The following is a 12,805-nucleotide window of genomic DNA, read 5'->3' on the forward strand; positions in this document are numbered from 1 at the left end:
AACAGCAACAACAGAGAGAAAAGAGGACCCAGCATAGAACCTTAGAAACATCTGTGATTTGAGGGCATGATGAAAACCAGGAGAGAGGGAATCCTGAAACCCTAGAGAGAAGAAGGAAGGTGTTCAAGAGAATGAGGATGGAGGTTACCTCTGTAGTCTCAGAAAGAGAAGAGAATCTAGATGAAGAGGAAGGAAGATTCAAAAGGTAGAGAAAGGAAGGAACTGATGAACATTCTTGTGGGTGACTTCAGACTGAGGACTTCACACTGAGGTCTGGGGCTTTAGTGCCTGAAAAGTCTATTTTTCCTGGTGTGGGAGGGGATTGTCACCTTAGAGGGCAGCTAGCACTTGGAAGAGTAAAGGAGAACATGGTTACAGGATTGAGATTTCCAGGAAGATGTGCAAGAAAAATAAAAGGTCAACAAGAGTACAGATCAGGAGGATCAATATCCTCTCTGACAGAGGATACACATTGTTGTGAAAATGAGGCACAATGGAAAAGGGAAACCATGGGATTAACCCCACAAAGCATTGACAGAGCTTAGAATAGATATCATGGAGACTTCAACTGTATGCAGTATACAGAAAAGAGAGACCAGCTCAGTAGAGGAACTATGAATCAGAAAAATGGGAATCTAGGTAAAACAGAAAGAGAAGATGGATAATTCAGAGTAAGAGAACTTCTTGTTAGAAAGAAGGAGTCAAATGAATAAAATTTTAAAAACCAATGAACAGGATTAGTTGAAGAGAGGAAGGAAACTCTACATGAGTGAGAGGAAAAGGGGATACTGTGAATGAGATGAAAGCAGGAGAGATTTCTGGAGAAACTAGAAATAAAAGACTTAGGGAATCTTCTAAATGGCACAACAAAGGAAGAATGGAACTTATATAAAAATTAACCATGAGGGAATAGGAATCTTACAAATAAATATAAAAAAGCAACAATAATCTATATATTCTTTCATTACCTAATGAAATAAGAATGGAAATTGATTCAGGGACCATGAATAAAAGATACTAACCCAAATGGAGACTTAACAATGACCTGTTAAATAATGATTGAGTCTAAGAAGAAATAACAGAAATAACTTTGTAAAAGAAAATGACAATGATATAACAATATATGACAAGTTCTGAGATAAGACTAAAGTAATCTTCAGGGGATAATATGTCCCTACAATCATATATTAAGAATATAAAAAAGAGAAGATTAATAAATTGAACATGTACTTTAAAATATTTTTGAAAACCTAAAATAAGCACAAAAGAGAAGATATTAAAAATCAGAAGGGAAATATATAAATTAGAAATAAAAAATGGAAATTACAAACAAAATGAAAACTGGATTCTTTGAAATGACTAATAAAGTTGATAAAACCCTTAGCTAATCTGATTTAAAGGAAAAGATTAGAAAACCAAATCAATAAAATAACAAATAAGTTAAATCACAGCAGAACTAAAGAAATAAAAAAGGATAATCTAAACATATTATGCAGTTTTATGCTATAGAAACTTAGAAAACCTAGAACATAAAGTCATTCATACAAAAATATGAAATGTTCAACTATCAGAAGACCAGCTAGAGATTTTGAATAATCTGAAATCAGAAAAGGAAATACACTTAGAGGTAAAAGAATGAAAGGAAAAATTATGGGTTCTGATAGATTCACAGGAGAATTTTATCAAATTTGGAAAAAAGTTAGTACCCATAATTCACAATAATTCCAAAAATAAGAAAATATCCTACCAAGACAAATATAGACCTAATACCTTCACCAGAGAAAGTGAAAACAGAAAGTAAACCATAAGCCAATATCATGAATGAACCTTGCTTCAAATTTCCTTAATCCAATTCTATTAAAAAGACCCTGGTGTCATTGGATATGTTGCCCTTTGGGCAGATTCAAAAACGGTGGCATTCATGCCTGGTTTCATCCAAAGCTGCCTTATTCAGGCTGTTATCAGAAAGGACCAAGATGACTCTTTAACAGGATCAAATGAGATAAAATATCTAAGGCGCATAAGTAGCACATGATGGGTGTCCATAACCAGCTCCACCCCCTTTTCAGTCTTTATACACTTGACTCCTCTTCTCCTCCTCTCCTACCCAAGGATACTGATCCTAGACCAGGACTCCCAACATCATCTGACTCTGCTTTTCCAATGGCTGACTTCCATTTTTGGAAAGTTCTTCCTTCTCACCTTGGACTCCAGGTTTTCTTCAAGTTTCAGTCAAAATCTCACCCAAAGAAAAATCTTCCTGATAACCCAAATTGTCAGTGCTCTCCCTCTCAGAGGACCTCACACCTACCCTTATGGAGCCGATTTGGACACAGCTGCTGCCTCCCCAGGTGACTGGGAGCACCTTGGAGGTAGACCCTGTTCCTTTATGGCCATTGAAGGTTTGAACAATGTTGGCACACAGTAGGGTCTTTCTATATCCTTACTGACTGAACCTTAGAACTGGTAAAGGAGAGGGATTCAGAGAGCTGAGAAGGGTGGTGTGAACTGAGGCAGGACAAGAGCAGCAGGCCAGTCTCTACTCTGACAGCAGCACTGCCAAGGATAAGAGCTGAGGAGGCTTTCAAGGTTCTGCCCCAGACCAAATCAGACAAGTCTTAGTGTGAAAAATTTCCTGGACCTTCAGTTGCCATAAAGGGAGAGCTTGAGCACAAGAAACTGAGAGGAAGGGAAGAAGTTATGTGTATGGGGAGGGGGCTAGGTTGGCACAAAGACATGAACTCTATGTAACAGAGACTGGAGTGAAGTGGAAGTCACATGGAATGAGGGAGAATTTAAAAGCAAACTTTGGGGTGGGGGGGGGGAGTATAGCTAAGTGGTGCAGTGGATAGAGCACCAGCACTGGAGTCAGGAGGACATGAGTTCAAATGCAGCCTCAGATACTTAGCTGTAAGTCACTTAACCCCATTGTCTTGCAAAACTGGTAAGGGCAGCAATTGGGGGGGTTAGTGTTCTGTATACCAAAGTGGCAATGAATCAATTTGAAGCAGAGAAGAGGGCATTGTGGTTATTACTGGATTCAGTTTCATGTCTATTTTTGTAAAGAAATGACCCATAAAATTACATCCAAAGGACAATAAAAATGTGCATACCCTTTAATCCAGCTATACCACTACTGGGTCAGTATCCTGAAGAGATCATGAAAAAGGGTAAAATCCCACATGTACAAAAATATTTATAGCAGCTCTTTTCTTAATGGCAAAGAATTGGAAATTGAGGCATTAATTGGGGAATGACTGAATCAACTGTGGTATATGTATGTGATGGACTACTACTGTTCTGTAAGAAATCAGGAGGGATATGATTTCAGAAAAGCCTGGAAGATTTGCATGAATTGATGCTGAGGGAAATGAGCAGAAGCAGAACATTGTTGACACTAAAATCATAGGATCATGATCAAACATTGTGGACTTAATCATTTCAGCAGCACAATAATCAAGGACAATTTCAAAACTTTACTATATTCAACTTTTAAAAGTTGTCTAATATATTATGCCATTTTTTCTCTTTAATGTTTTCTTTCATTTGGATTTGATTTTTCTCTCACAACATGATCAATATGAATCAATGTTTAACATGGTTATAAATATAGGGCCTCGATCAGATTGCTTTCTGTCAGGGGAAGGGGGACAGGAAGGGAGAAAAATGTAAAACTCAAAACCTTGCATAATAGAGATTGGTTAAAAATTACCATTGCATGTAGTTGGAAAAACAAATAAATAAATAATATATATGTACATATTAAAATAAAAGAAATGATCTCTAAATACTCTTTTCAACTTCACAGGCAATCCTCTATGTCTATAGAAATGGTCTTCCTTGCTGAAGTTGGTCAAATCTGTGGATGGACTGCACTCACCTGGGGTGGGGGTCTGTGGCTTCCAGGGCTCATTCTGACTCCAGGTTCCTTGTTAGGGCTGCCTAGGTCATATGAACTCTGAACTGTGGAGGGAGAAGGATGGGGGGGGTCTTTTCCCACAATTCTTAGGTTGGAGGCTGGCCTACAGGGATTTACAGAGGGTGAGGTCCCGCAGGAGGTTAGAAAGGCTCACGCCCTGTCCTCAGGGCAGAGACTCCACCCTATAGAGGGAGGGAGACAGGTGGGAGGGTCAGGCTTGTAAAGAAGGTGATCAAAATGGGAAGCCTACTTCTCTCCCTCTCATTCCTCTTTTATCCCTCCCCATCCTCCTGATAAGACTCTCTAGGCAGAAGAGGCTTGGAATCCCAGATAGATCTGGGCCTACAAGCCATGCAACCAAATCTCTAACCCCAAAGCTGGGGGCAGGGAGACTGGTCTTCTTGGTCCCTATGAGCAAATTCTGAAGTTTGGGAAATTGTGACCCAGTGGTAAACTGAGAGGGTGACCCTGGACATTTAGGAAGTGCTGGGAGTCTGGAAAAGATCCAGGCCTTAGGAAGAAGGACTGCTCCTGTCAGACCTATAGGACACCCAGCATGAAATCAGATGAGATGAGACCCAGTGACAAGAGCAGCCAGATATGCACCTAGGTCCTATACCCTCAGAACTGGCTTCTAGCAAGGCAGATGATCTCTGGAAAGTCTTTCTGACTTCAAATCTGGAGCTCTGTGTACTTTGCCATCTGGCTTCCAAGAGTGGCACAATGGAGACTAGCTGTGTGGTACTGGGCAAGTCACTTCACCCTGATTGCCTCACATCCCAGCCCATCTCTAGTCGTCCTGATTCATAGCTGGCCACTGGACCTAGATGTCTCTAGAGGAGAAAATGAGGCTGGTGATTTAGCATAACCCCCCCAGCCCCCATTTAAATCCAATTCACTTCCCCTGATGTCATGGTCTTCTTCAAGAATGAAGTTCATGGGGCAGCTAGGTGGTGTAGTGGATAGAGCACCGGCCCTGAAGTCAAGAGTACCTGGGTTCAAATCTGGTCTCAGACACTTAATTACCTAGCTGTGTGGCCTTGGGCAAACCACTTAACACCATTTGCCTTGAAAAAAGCTTAAAAACAAAAACAAAACTAATGAGAATTTAATGTTAATTGAATCAAAATGACTGTTCTTTTCTGAATGTAGTCAGTCTAGATTGTCAAAATTGACAAATGGATGAAGTGATTTTTCCATTCCATTCAGAAATTTTGTTTCACATTTAAATCTGTAACATTGTTTATCTAGATATTGTGCATTTAATTTTTCTCATTGGGATATTTTGGGAAACCCCTGTATACAGTGTATTTCTTACAAGAACTGCTATTACTTTTGAAAATTTAAAATTATACAATTGTATCCTTAGAAAAATTAATTCCTCAGAGGTAGCAACAATATGGAAGAGAAAAGGCTGAGGGTCCCCTGAGCTCTCCCACTTTCCCCTCAAAACAACTTTAAAATCAAGCCCAAAAACAAATTCTGAGGGCAGCTGGGTGGCGCAGTGGATAGAGCACCAGCCCTGTAGTCAGGAAGTTCTGAGTTCAAATCCAACCTCAGACACCAATCATCTAGCTGTGTGGGCAAGTAACTTAACATTGCCTTGCAAGAACAAAAAAAAAAACCAAACCAAATTCTGGAGCAACAGAACCCACAAAAAGACAGAGCAAAACAATTTTCTAGTGCAAGACAACTTAGAAGGACTTCAGAAGAGATCTGTCTCATTTAGGTAAAAGGGGAGAGCGGCCCAGAACAGACGGTGACCTGGCAAATCAGCTGGAAGTCCCCAGCCCCAGCATATATCAGCAAAGGGGGTCCAGTGGTCTGGCTCAGCTGCACAGCTGACCACAGCAGTGAGGCTTCCAGCCCCAGCACAGGAGGTGAGCTGCCAGTTCCAGAAGTCTGAGTACAATAGGTGAGACTAGGCCAAGCTACCCTATGCCACAGGAAAGCCAGCAGCCCTACTAAGTCAGTGACTGGGCCCCTGACCCTCAGTGCAAGAAGTGTGGGACACTGGCCCCTGTGTCTCAGGAACAAGGCTCAACTTTAAAAGTCAGGAGATTGGCTAAAAAATGACCAAAAACAAACAAAAGTTCTAATCTTAGAAAGCTACTATGGTGACAGGAAAGCTCAAAATACAAACTCAGAAGAGGACAACAGTATCATAGTGCTGACATGTGACATTTCAAAGAGAAATTTGATGGTCTTAAATTCAAAAAGTCCTAGAAGCCTCAAAAAGGATTTTAAAAGTCAAGAGAGGAAGAAGAAATAATGGGAAAATAAACAAGAGTTATTCAAGAGAATCTTGAAAAAAGAGTCAATAGCTTGGAAAAGGAAGCACAAAAATTCAATTAAAAAACCAATTCCTTAAAAAGTATAATTTTCCAAATGGAAAGTTAAAAAACTCATTGAGAAAAACAATTCCTTAAAAATTAGAATTGGGCAAATAGAAGCTTCTGACTCTATGAAGCATCAAGAATCAGTCAACCAAAAGGATGAGGTCTAGTCATATTAAGTCTCAAATTGTACAAAGTAGTAATCATAGGGGCAGGTAGGTGATAAAGTGAATAGAGCACTCACCCTGGAGTCAGGAGTACAATCTGACCTCAGGAACTTAATAATTGCCTAACTGTGTGACCTTGGGCAAGTCACTTAACCCCATTGCCTTGTAAAAACCAAAACCAAAAAAATCCCAAAGAAATAATCATAAATTCTTCCTTTCGTCACAGATCTGTGACAGGTAAAATATTCCTTATTCTCTTCATTTGATATGGTATCACCCTTTTTATCTAAATCCTGTACTCATTTTGACCTTTTTGTGGGTGTATGGTATAAGATGTTGGTCTATACCTAGTTTCTGCCATATTGTTTTCCAGTTTTCTCAATAATTTTTCCAAATAGTGAGTCCTTATCCTAGAAGCTGGGGTTTTTAGGGTTTTCAAACCCAATGTGGCTACGATTGTTACTATCTCTTGTGTAACTTAATCAGTTCCATTGATCTATGCTCTATTTCTTAGCCAGGACCAGATAGTATTGTTGATTACCCCCTTTATAGTTCAGTTTGAGAGTTGGCAGTGCAAGGTCACCTTCCTCTGTATTTTTAAATTTATTTTAAAAGAATTGTTTTTTAAACTTCACAAAATAAGAAAAAAAGGCATGTGTACAGCAAAACATTAAAGAATTTATAATATAAAGCAATAAATTTGCATTTCAAGAAAGCTTATATAATAAATACTACACATTGTGTTCAAAATTGTCCATCTCTCCTTCTTTGTAGAGTTTCTTCTGATTTCTGCTGCATTATTTTTTTTTCCTTTTAACACCTCCTTCCCCAAGGCTACAATTGAACTTATATATATATATATGTGTATATATATATATATATATATACATTCATATATGTATGTATGCATGTATGTATACATACTTTATATTCTTTCATTAATTTCCTTAATATTTTTGACCTTTTGTTATACCAGATTAATTTCCTTGTTATTTTTTCCTAGATCTATAAAATACATTTTTGGTAGATTGGTATGGCACTTAATATGTAAATTAGTTTAGAAAAAATTGTCATTTGTATTATATTGTCTTAGCCTACTCATGAGATATTTCCGTTTTCCTAGTTTTTAAAATCTGGTTCTATTTATGTGAGAAGTGTTTTGTAATTGTGTTCATATAGTTCTTGGTTATTCTTGGTAGATAGATTCATGAGTAGTTATTTAAAATTGAATTTCTCTTTCTATCTCTTGCTGCTAGACTTTGTTGGTCATATATAGAAATAAGATGATTTCTGTGTTCTCCCTTCTTTCTGCTTACAGAAATCCTTAGGTAATTTTTCCTTATCCCTTTTTTTATGGCATTCCCTCAGATTTACCTTATATCCATACCTTGTATTTATGTATATTCCTAATTGCACTATTAGTGATACAGTTCTTAAGAATTAAAAGTATCGGGGCGGCTAGGTGGTGTAGTGGATAAAGCACTGGCCTTGGAGTCAGGAGTACCTAGGTTCAAATCTGGTCTCAGACACTTAATAATTACCTAGCTGTGTGGCCTTGGGCAAGCCACTTAACCCCGTTTGCCTTGCAAAAACCTAAAAGAATTATAAGTATCAGGGTGGCTAGGTGGCACAGTGGATAGAACACCAGCCCTAGAGTCAGGAGTCCCTGAGTTCAAATCTGGCCTCAGACACTTAATAATGACTTAGCTGTGTGGCCTTGGGCAAGTCACTTAACCCCATTTGCCTGAAAAATACCTAAAAAAAATTAAAAGTATCATCTTCACATGTAGGGATATAAACAGATTAACCCCACTGAATTCTACGTGTTTTCTCTTTCCTCTGCATTTTTATTCTCTTGATATTGAAAATCATTTTATTTTGTTCTGGTCTGGTCTTCTCCTCATGAAAGCTTGAAAGCCTTTTGTCCCTTGAAGAATTATGTTCAGTTCTGCTGGTTAGGTGATTCTTGGTTGTAACCTAGCTGCTTTGCTATTCTAGAAGAATATAATGTGCCATGATTTCTGATCCTTTAATGTTGCAGCTAACTGTAGTTCTCCAGTATTTATTTGAATTGTTTCTTTTCCTTGACCTGGAAATTCTGGAATTTGATTGTAATGTTCCTGGGATATTTCTTTTGGGGATCTATTTCCTGAGGTGATTGATGGATTCTTTTAATGCCTATTTTGCCCTCTGGTTCTAGGATAGCAGGACAGTTTTCTTAGATAACCTTTTGAAAGATCCTGCACAGGTCCTACTTTTTCTTATAGATTTCATATGGTACAATGATTCTGACATTGTTTCTCCCCGGTCTGTTTTCTAGGTCTGTTGTTTGTCCAGTGAGGTATTTTGCATTTTCTTCTTTTAATTTTGTTTAATTAATTCTTGATGTCTTATGGAGTCATTATATTCCATTTGCCTAATTCTAATTTTAAGGAATTATTTTCCTCAATTAGCTTTTGTACCTCTTTTGCTATTTAACCAATTCTGTTTTCTAAGTGTTGTTTTCTTTTACTAAACTCTTGACTTTTGTTTCATGATTCTCTCTCATTTATTTTTCCAATTTTTCTTCCACCTCTCTTATTTGATGTTTGAACTCCTGCCTAAGTTCTTCACTGAGTTGTTTCCGTACTTGATTACCACTCCTATATTTCTTTGGGCTTTTACCCATTGGTGTTTTGACATTATTGGCCTCTTCTGAATTTTTTTTTTTTAGGTTTTTGCAAGGCAAATGGGGTTAAGTGACTTGCCGAAGGCCACACAGCTAGGTAATTATTAAGTGTCTGAGACCAGATTTGAACCCAGGTACTCCTGACTCCAGGGCTAGTGCTTTGTCCACTACACCACCTAGCTGCCCCATGAATTTGTTTCTTGATCTTGCCTGTCACCATAACTTTCTCTGGTCAGATTCTATTTCTTTTTTTTTTTTTTTTTTTTGCTCATCTATTCTTGCCTTGACCCTAACTTCCTTGGGTAGAAGGAACACTGCCCCAAGCTTCTTGTACCAGGTATTGTGTAGGCCTTTGCTGTTTGGTGTTGTACTGGTATTGCCCTAATGCCCATGGAGATCCTGATGCTTTGTGCTGTGCTGATGGAGTGGGGGGGGGTACTGATATTGCTTTCCACACTGAGGCATGTGGAGTGTCCTGGTACTAGCATATGCCCATTTTCCCAGCACTGCCCTGAGGCACATATGAGGTTCCTAATGCTGGAATCTTTCTATTTACCTGGTACTAGGCTGAGGCAGAAGGGCTATCCTGGTGTTGCTTGTTTGCCTGGTGCCACACTGAGACACAAGGTCTCCTATATTTCCTGGCCTGGGATGTATTTTCCTTTTATCTGAGTGAGGTAGACCTTTCCTGTCAACCTTCATACTTACTTTGTCATCTTGTCTTCCAGAAACCCAAAATGGTAATCATCAGAATAATCTGATAGCTAAAAATAGAGTAGTGGATCAGTGGAATAGATTAGGTATGCAAAATTTAGCAGTAAATGACTGTTGTAATCTAGTGTTTGATAAAACCAAAAACCTAAACTTTTGGGATGAGAACTCACTTTTTTTAAACAAAAATTGCCAAGAAAACAGCATGGGAGAAAATAGGTATAGACCAACAACTCAAATCCTGTACTGGTTCTTCTCCTTTGTTATCAAAGAAGACCAAAATGACATAACATTGTTTGAGACAAATTAAGTGTGTCCTACAGTGGCTGATCAGATCAATACGAGCTCAGAATGCTCTGCCACAGGTTGGGCACAAATAATCCATGTGAATACCTGGGGTGGGTACTCTAAACTTATGAATGTCATGTTTCCTTTGAACTGTTTCAATTCTGCCTCCTCATAGAATGCAGACCCCTCACTGATGAGGGCACGCCATGCTGGGTGGTCCTATGCCAAGTGTCTTCCAAGATATACAATCATTTCTAAAGTTCTTCAATGAGACTTTCAGGGTGTCTCAGTACCACGTCTTCTGACTTTCCTGTGAGTGCTTACCCTGTGTTATTTCTCCATAAAATAGCTTTTTTGGCAAATGTTTATCTGACATTCTAACTATGTGTCCAGCCCATGTAGTTGCATTCTCTGTAGTAATGTTGGAAAGCTCGGCATTTTAATTCAAGAAAGGACTTCCGGGGGCAGTTAGGTAGCACAGTGGATAGAGCATTGACCCCAGAGTCAGGAGTACCTGAGGTCAAATTCAGCCTCAGACACTTAATAATTGCCTAGCTGTGTGACCTTGGGAAAAGTCACTTAACCCCATTGCCTAGCAATGGGATCTTCTCCTGCCAGGTGATCTTCAGAATCTTCTTAAGATAATTTAAATGGAAGCTATTCAGTCCTGACATGGTGCTGGTAGATCATCCAGGTTTCACAGGCATTTAGCAATGAGGTCAACACAACAGCTCTGTAGCCCCTACAAGCTGGTAGTCTGTCTAATACCTCTTCTCTCCAGTACTTTCTTTGGAACCTCCCAAATTGAGCTAGTGCTGGCAAAGCTGGTGCCAACCTCATTGTTAATGTGTACCTCCTTGGAAAGGACACTGCCAAGGTAAGCGAACTAACCTACAATCCTCAAAATTTCTCCATTGCTGTAATTGATGGTTCCACATATAGATGGTATTGTGTTGGCTGATGGAGCACCTGTTTTTTTCTTGGTGTTCATTCACCATCATTTGCAAACAGATGATCCTGCACTAACACTCTTCCCACTTTGGTCTTGGCTTGTAGCCTTTTCAAGTTGAAGAATTCACCATCATTGTGGTAGCTGACCCATGTTTATGCTCGTTGAAGGCATTTAATAACATGGCTGAAAGCATCATGCTAAAAAGTATGGGAGCATGGACACATCCTTGTTTTACTCCATTGGTGAATGGGAAATCTCAAGAGCATTATCCACTATCCAGAACACAGGTGTGCCTGCCATCATGGAACTGATGTACAACACTGATGAACTTTTCTGGGTGACCAGATTTTGACCTAATTTTCCATAACCCCCTGTTATAAATGAATGAAAAGAAAAACCTGCTAGAGTGAGAGAAAATTGTACGTTTTATTCACGAACCTTGCAAGATACACCTTACAAGGTACGGGTAACTCACCTAGGCATGAAGCACGAATTAGTCTTGGAATCTCAGGTAATTTATGGTTTTCAGAAACTCTTTCTCCTCCCTCTTAGATGTTCATAGGCTCTCAGAGTTTGAGTTACAATATAAGAGGTCTACCCATTCCATGACATGCCCCGAATATGATCCCCCCCCAATCTTATGATGCATGATATGCTAATGAACCCCAATTGTCACAGGGGGTATGTGGGTTAATATTCAGTTGCCTAATTGTGCAAACTCACTCTTGACTGGTTGAGAACCTGTTTGGGGTTTGCTATCCCTGGAATGGAATTAGGAAAACTCTCCCAGTCTTGTGATTGACTGGGCCATTCCCCCTTTGTAATGGATTCCCTAAGGGCTCCCCTCCATACCCTGTGAAGACCAATACCATACATTCCTCATCCCCCCCACCAATGACTGACAGTATAAAAGGCCTTGATCAGATCTATAAATGTTGTATACAGACTTCTGTTCTGTTCCTGGCATTTTGCCTATAGTTGTCAGGCAGCAGTTGTTCCTTGACCCTTTCTGAAGCAACTCTGGTTCTCAGGAAGATGACCAACCTTCCAGGTGAAGGAATCACTGAGAAGGACTCTGGTAAGGATCTTACCAGCAGTGACTAAAAGAGAAATATCCCTGTCACAGGACAATTTATTGCCTTTACCTTTTTTTTTTAGATTTTTGCAAGGCAAATGGGGTTAAGTGGCTTGCCCAAGACCACACAGCTAGGTCATTATTAAGTGTCTGAGGCCAGATTTGAACTCAGGGACTCCTGACTCCAGGGCTGGTGCTCTATCCACTACACCACCTAGCCACTCTTGTTTTGTTTTGTTTTTTTTAGATTTCCCTTTATCTTTACAGAAATAAACTATGGAGACATCCTTGAATTCCTGGGGCCTAAATTCTTCAGATCATATAACCTGGAAAGCTTCATTCAGTTTTTAGATGAGTAGAGGACCCCCTCCACTTTGTAGATCTCAGCTGAAATAGAATCAGTACCAGGTGCTTTGCCTCTTGGAAAGAGCCTAATGGCATTCAAAATCTCTTCTTCAGTTGGAACTTTAGCTAAGGACTGATGACCTTCAGCTTGAAGTACAGTCAGTGACTTCTGCATTGACTGATGATGGTCTGTTAAGAATACTATGAAAGTGTTAGCCCATTACTTTAGAATCATGTCCCTATTGTTATTCAATGTGGATCCATTAGCACCAAATAGTTGAGATGCATCATATGTTTTTGGCCCATAAATAGCTTTCAGGGCATAATAAAAGAGTTTTGATTCT

The 12,805-nt window shown here is 39.3% G+C and overlaps 1 protein-coding gene across 4 annotated transcripts in view; it reads left to right on the forward strand.

Annotated features, from left to right (window-relative positions):
* The window catches only part of PFN4 (profilin family member 4), a 38,272-nt gene that overhangs the window by 14,229 nt on the left and 11,238 nt on the right, over positions 1-12,805 (forward strand). For 2 of the 4 annotated variants that reach the window (XM_074194623.1, XM_074194633.1), the window contains exon 2: positions 10,265-10,401. The exons of 1 other annotated variant lie outside the window; for it this stretch is intronic. The gene's annotated coding sequence lies outside the window, so the exon portion shown is untranslated. Of the gene's footprint in view, positions 1-5,648; positions 5,800-10,264; positions 10,402-12,805 lie in introns of all 4 variants that reach the window. One more of the 4 variants, XM_074194616.1, reaches the window with a different exon arrangement.

The sequence above is a fragment of the Macrotis lagotis genome, chromosome 1 (assembly GCF_037893015.1).
Source record: "Macrotis lagotis isolate mMagLag1 chromosome 1, bilby.v1.9.chrom.fasta, whole genome shotgun sequence".
Lineage (NCBI taxonomy): Eukaryota > Metazoa > Chordata > Mammalia > Peramelemorphia > Peramelidae > Macrotis > Macrotis lagotis.